The 7,359-nt window shown below is 36.0% G+C and overlaps 1 non-coding gene across 1 annotated transcript; it reads right to left on the minus strand.

Moving 5' to 3' along the window:
- Positions 1 to 5,510: 5,510 nt before the first annotated feature.
- On the minus strand, positions 5,511 to 5,584 carry TRNAR-CCG (transfer RNA arginine (anticodon CCG)). The gene has a single exon. It is a non-coding gene; the product is annotated as a tRNA-Arg (tRNA).
- Between the last annotated feature and the right edge of the window lie 1,775 nt (positions 5,585 to 7,359).

The raw sequence follows: 7,359 nt of genomic DNA on the forward strand, positions 1-7,359 counted from the left end.
TAACACGTAATGGATCTTGAAGTACTATCTTTGCATCTCCTTGACCAAATCCACCCAAATTAGGGTTATTCGTTAATGGCTGATCGACCTTGATCAATTCACCTTCTGAAATAAGAAGCTCCGGTCCTGGAGGTACAATGTCAACCACTTGCCCACCATCTGATGTATTATCGATAGTTATCTCATATCCACCCTTTTCTTTACGTAAAATTTTGCTCACTCTTCCTGTTGCTGAAGCACTATAGACCGTATTGTTGCTCTTACTCCCGTCGGGATAAATTTGTCCTCTTCCTCTATTACCACCCACATATATGGGATATTTCAGGAAGTGAGCTTCTTTATCAGTAGAAGGATCTGGTGAAAGGATGGGGAACACAAGTTCACTATATTTTTGACCAGGAACAGGACCTATTACAATAATGTTTTTTTTATTGGGACGATAGTTCTGAAAATAAAGATTACCCGTCTTTTGTCTAATCTTAGGGGAAATATGATCTGGAGGGGCTAAGTCAAAGCCCTCGGGTAAAATTAGAACAACTCCTACATTTAAACCCCCTTTCTTGCCATTAGCAAGAACTTGTTTCATCTGCATATCATAGGGGATCTTAACAACTGCTTCAAATACGGTATTGGGAAGCACAGACTGTGGAACCTCAATATCTACAGGTTTTTTTCCCAAGTGACAATTGGCACATACAATACGTCCAATGGCTTCTCGGGGATTTTCATAACCCTTCTGTGCAAAAATGGGATATGCATTCGAAATGGATGTCCGAGTTATGATATGTATCATGACCAAGACAGAAAGTAACCGAGTCATCTTTTTCGCCCATTCATAAGTATTTCTATTTTGCATGGTTCAATTATTGGTTTCAAATCATTTTTGGGGTGAGAGTAGGTAGCTATCATAGTTACCTGTCAAAAATTCTGCTACTATATTGATTCAACCAAACCCAAAAATAAGAAATCGTAAGTCTCGCACCAGGAGAAGAATGAAGGGGAGGAATAGCTAGTTCCTGAACAAGGAAAACACTTTATTATTTTCTTTCAATTGTTTCGGTCGGAGAAAACAACCTACCTATTCTTTATTCATTCATTGAATGATAAATTACTACAAGTGAAAGAGATATATGATTGAAACGACGGAAGATCCAATATTTAAGAATCGTATCTAAGATGACTGGAAAAGTTGAAACAAGACCAGAAATGATACGTTCATTATGGGAAAATCCATAACTTTCGGAGATCGAATCGATCATCAGTTCCCAACCATGGGGTGAATGAAACCCAATACATAGATCAGTTGCTAAAAGAATTAGAAAAGCTTTCATTGTATCGCTCAGACTATAGAAGAATTCTTGGATCCAAGAATTGATAATAGCGAGTTTATTCTTACCCAGAATGATATAAGCACTTATAAAATCAAAACCTATTAGATTTGTTAATAAATGTGATATTATCTGGATACAATCTTCATTGTACATTTCGACCAATTGGATCGTTTCTTTGTGAATCTCTATACGAAGAGATTGTGAATGTGTTCCCAAAGAATCTTCCACCATTCTTTCTAACAAGAATACTTCTTCTATTTTCTCAAATCTTCCCAGAGCATTTTGTTCCTGGAGATAATCAAAAAATTTATGAGATTTAACCGTATTCCACCAATTTGTAACCCAAGGCTCCAAACCTTTCCGTAATGAAATAGGAATTACCCAAGGCAGTACTACTAAACATGCGAGATATCGTAGGGAAGCTGATGCTTTATATTCGAACACTTCCAATTCGTGAATCGCTAACGAACCTGATTCACTTGTTAGTTCTGTCCGAAATCTAGACAAAGTACGAGTGATAGAATGAGGTATGGGATCCATAGATTGATCTATTGCGTAATTGTTTGATCCCGATCAAAAAAATATACTCGGGAAAAAATTAAAAGGTTTGTTCAAAATGGGTGAGACGGAGCATAAGGAGATCATTCCAAATCATTTATATCTGGACCAATTATCTATTCATTTTTTTCATCTTCTTCTTTTTTAGAAGAATAACTTGAAGTAACATAAGTATTATTCATTGCCAAGATCTTTTGAATCCTGATCACTAGATCCTTTACGAATTTTTCCCCAGTTATCTCCAAAGATGACAAACGCTCTTGAAAAATGAGAGAACGACAAAAAGTCATAATTGGATCGTGATGAGAGGAAAAAAGAGTTTTAGTTTTAGGGAAACTGGACCACTCTATCTAGTAATTGTTGTTTCTGAGACATCATATTCATCTACTGGTACCAGTTCTATTTTAACTTATTTCTTTTTCTATATTACCTCTTTCTATACTATTTCATAAAAATACTATATTGTTCGTAAAGATCCTATATCGTTCCATTTTCATACAATGAAATTTCAATAAATATTTCATTGTATGAAAATGGAATATTTATTGAAATTTCCTGATTGGATATTTATTCATGTTCCTTTATCCTCGACATATATTCAAATTCTTTTACATTTGAATGTATGTTGAGGATAAAGACACCCCCGATTTCAAAACCCTTCAATGGATACACGCAAGAAACGGGCTGATTCAGTGGCTTTCTGTTCGATCTCCCTTAGGTTCACATTATCACCAGTACGAGTTAAAGGAATGTCTTGTCGGCCCTTTATTTCCATATAAAGAAAACGAAGAGGGGAAATACCTTCTTGAATTTCCATTTTGATCATCTGAATATCCTTCATAAGAAATCGTGGGAAAATACTACGATTTATTCCAGGAAATCCCCAACGAAAAAGACATACAATTCCTTTTTTTTTATCTAAATTATTATAGCCACTACCCACATTGAACAAAATTGTGCACCACAGATAAGAGCTAATGAACAGACCTACAATACTATAAAAACACATTACAATTCCTTGCGGAACAAAGAGTATTTGCTGAGATGACAATAGGGGTATCAGGTTCTCACCAAAATAACTTGAGATCCCAACTAGGAAAAATCCTAGTGAACCCAGAAAGAGGATACAAGCCCAAAAGAATTTACTTCTTTTTCGAGACCCTGTTATAGGTTCTATCCAGAGCCATTTGGATTGATGATTCATAAAAAATTGTATTCAATTCCATCCTATTGAAGTTGAGGGAATAGCCAACTTTTTTATCCTTTGGTTCCCAAACTCTTATGAACTATCTATATAGATAGATAAATTTTCAGTTAAGTCAGCCAAGTTTGTCTTCTTATCCATTCTTACCATCCATTTCAAATGGGTCCTTCCCTAATTTCTCAATTTTAGAAACAACATTGGATCAGTGGAGTATAAATATCTCCTGGAATAGATATCTATATCGTATGAAAAAAGAAAACCAACCACATTAATATATTGACCCATACCTATTTATTGACATATGTGTAGATCCTATCTGTATATGTATATGAATATGAATATGAATAAATATCCATATTCATATATATATAATTTGGATATTTATACCTATTTTGTGTCTATAAGAGTTCTATCTTATATCATCTAAAATAGATATAGATATCCTATCTGTTCTGCAATTGAAAGATCTAAACCCATTTATTAAATCTGATTTGATCATATTCATAAAATCTCGTCATTCTAAATATACAGATGAGAAAGAACCATTGTAATTGCCGGAAGTAATAAGCCGACTAAAGGTGCCAAAATAGAGGGTAGGATAGGGAGTAGGTTAGAGAGTAGGTTAGAGAGTAGGTTAGGGAGTAGGTTAGGAATTATCATAGAACGAGTACCTTACTTAATCAATGAAATGTTTATCCATATTACAAAGAATAATTATAAGGTCAAATAAGTGATGGGACCAAATAAGCGGTCCCATTCGTCCTTCTTCATAGAATACATGTATGCAAGTGTTCGTTGTTCCTTTCCCCGTCTCTCCCGAAAATACTAAAAAAGCATTTCCAGTTGGGGAAATTTTTTTTTAATAAGATCTCGATGAGTTCAACAATGAGTTATATATTACAACATAGAGATCCATTAGAACACTTACTATATAAGTAAAATAGTGGAAGAACATGAATCCTGACCAAAATTTCTCCGATTTCTGAAAGCGGAGAATTGGCTATATGGATTGTTAGTATATGCTCGAGGATCATAAATTGTTAATAAGAAGGGGGTGAAAAGCAATTCTCTCCTTCGTCACGATAAGAAACTGTATCACTGTCACTTCCGTTACAAGTAACTCGATTTGATCCTTTTTCCTGATAAGGAAACTCAATGTTCATTTTTTTCTTTTTCTTTATTTACAAGGAAGACCGTAAAACGTAAAACCAAAATAGTTCACTCAGAACACCTTTTAAGAGATTACGTGGAACGATCAGATCAAATAAACCATGACCAAATAAATTCTTAGTCACCTGAAAATCTTCAATCACTTTCTGACCTAATGTCTGTTCGATTACTCTTTTACCTGCAAATGCAATGTACGCTTTAGGTTCGGCAATAATAATATCTCCCAACGTGCCAAAACTAGCAGTCACTCCACCAATTGTCGGTGACGTCAGAATCGATATATATATATATAACAAATTTTTCTCCTTCTGATGAATATATAATGCAGAAGCTATTTTAGCCATTTGCATTAAACTAAAACTTCCTTCTTGCATACGTGCTCCTCCGGAAGCACACACCATAATTAATGGAAGAGATTCTGCAGTAGCGCGCTCGATCAAACAGGTTATTTTCTCACCTACTACAGAGCCCATACTACCTCCCATGAACTAAAAATCCATAACTCCGAGTGCGATAGTAAGACCATTTAATTGACCTATGCCTGTTTGAATAGCATCAGTTAAACCTGTCTCTATTTGATAGAAAGTGATATGATCCTTATAAGATTCATCCTCAGAATTAAGATTATCAGAATGAGAAGGTTCATTCTCAGAATAAAATTGAAGAACATCTAGAGTGTACATGTCTTCATCCATAGGACGCCAAGTGTCACGATCAATTGGAAGTTCTATTCTATCTGAACTATTCATTTGCATATAATATCCACATTCTTTACAAACACTTTGATTCTCCCTCAAGAATCTGAGATATAGCAAGTTCTCGCAATTATCGCATTGAGCCCATAACTTCTTAATTTTAGCATAATCAATACTTTTATTCTTGTTTTTCTCTATCTCATTGGCATCCTTACTATCCCTTTCGACCGAATTTTTAGTAATGCAGTTATTTTACGCTTGTCTTAGAACCACTCCTTTATAGACATAGAGTTTTCCTTCCATATAAAGGTGAAAATTGTTACTTTTCCTATCTTATTTTGTATGAAGAGAAGTCATATAAGTATAAATACAATGATGAAAATTATTAATCAATAGTGGAATGAATCATTGAGAAATCATTTCCATTCATTATTGATTAGGAATCTGAGGTATCGATTCGGGATTATGATAGAATACTTTATTCTATTATAAAGAAATATTCTCTCCTATACCGCGATGGAAAGGAATTTTCATTTAAAATACAACATCTTTTGGGCTAGAAGGGATTTGAACCCTTGACTTCACGGTCCGGAACCATGAGCTCTGATCCACTGAGCTACCAACCCTATCGAATGATCTATAAGATCATTGTAAAGGATGAATAGGATTCATTATTGAATGCTTGACCCAAATTTTTTTTCATAAATAACTCTGTTTGAGATATTTAACCTTGGAGATATCTATATATCACTGAGCTACCAACCCTATCGAATGATCTATAAGATCATTGTAAAGGATGAATAGGATTCATTATCGAATGCTTGACCCAAAAAAAAATTCATAAATAACTCTGTATGAGATATTTAACCTTGGAGATATCTATATATCAATATCTACATAGATATTGATTGGAAATTCCATATATTGATATCTGAAATCCCATATCTCCGCTCACGATTTGGACTAATATTTGGGGTAGTAGTAAAAGATTGGGCCGAGTCCGATTGGTAGAACGAAATTCACTGGATTACAAGCGATCAATCACATCAAATTCAAATTTGATCTCCTTCCATACTTCACAAGCAGCAGCTAGTTCAAGACTCCATTTACAAGCTTCACGGATCACTTCATTACCTTCACGAGCAAGATCACGTCCTTCATTACACAAGCTTCTAGAGCAACCCGATTAGCTACTACACCAGGTGCATTTCCCCAAGGATGTCCCAAAGTTCCCCCACCAAACTGTAGTACGGAATCATCCCCAAAGATCTCGGTCAGAGCAGGCATATGCCAAACGTGAATACCTCCTGAAGCTACGGGCATAACACCTGGCATAGATACCCAATATTGAGTGAATTAAATACCACGACTTCGATCATTTTCGATAAAATCATCACGCAGTAGATCAACAAACCCTAAAGTTACGTCTCGTTCCCTTCAAGTTTACCTACTACAGTACCGGCGTGAATTTGATCTCCACCGGACATACGCAATGCTTTAGCCAGTATCCAGAAATGCATACCATGATTTCTTTTTCTGTCAATAACTGCATGCATCGTGCAGTGAATGTGAAGAAGTAGATCGTTGTCTCAGCAATAATGAGCCAAAGAAGTATTTGCGGTAAAACCTCCCGTCAGGTAGTCATGCATAACGATAGGAACTCCCAATTCTCTTGCAAATACTACCCTTTTCATCATTTCTTCACATGTACCTGCAGTAGCATTCAAATAATGTCCCTTAATTTCACCCGTCTCAGCCTGAGCCTTATTAATTACTTCCGCACAAAAGACAAAACGATCTCTCCAGCGCATGAATGGTTGGGAATTTACGTTCTCATCATCCTTCGTAAAATCGAGTCCACCACGGAGACATTCGTAAACTGCTCTACCATAGTTTTTGGCTGATAGACCCAATTTTGGTTTGATAGTACATCCCAATAAAGGACGACCATATTTGTTCAATTTATCTCTTTCAACTTGGATACCATGAAGTGGACCCTGAAAAGCTTTGGAATAATAAGGGGGAATCCGCAAATCTTCCAAACGTAGAGCCCGTAGGGCCTTGAATCCAAATACATTACCTACAATGGAAGTGAACAAGTTAGTAACAGAACCTTCTTCGAAAAGGTCTAAGGGGTAAGCTACATAGGCAATAAATTGAGTCTCCTCTGCAGGAACGGGCTCGATGTCATAGCATCGCCCCTTGTAATGATTGAGACTAGTAAGTCCATCAGTCCAAATAGTGGTCCATGTACCAGTGGAAGATTCAGCAGCTACTGCTACTCCCGCTTCTTCAGGTGGCACCCCGGGTTGAGGAGTTACTCGGAATGCTGCCAAGATATCTATATCTTTGGTCTGATATTCAGGAGTATAATAAGTTAATCTGTAATCTTTAACACCAG

The sequence above is a fragment of the Pinus tabuliformis genome, chromosome 3_1 (assembly GCF_031772625.1).
Source record: "Pinus tabuliformis cultivar Carrire ecotype Pingquan chromosome 3_1, CPIR1, whole genome shotgun sequence".
Lineage (NCBI taxonomy): Eukaryota > Viridiplantae > Streptophyta > Pinopsida > Pinales > Pinaceae > Pinus > Pinus tabuliformis.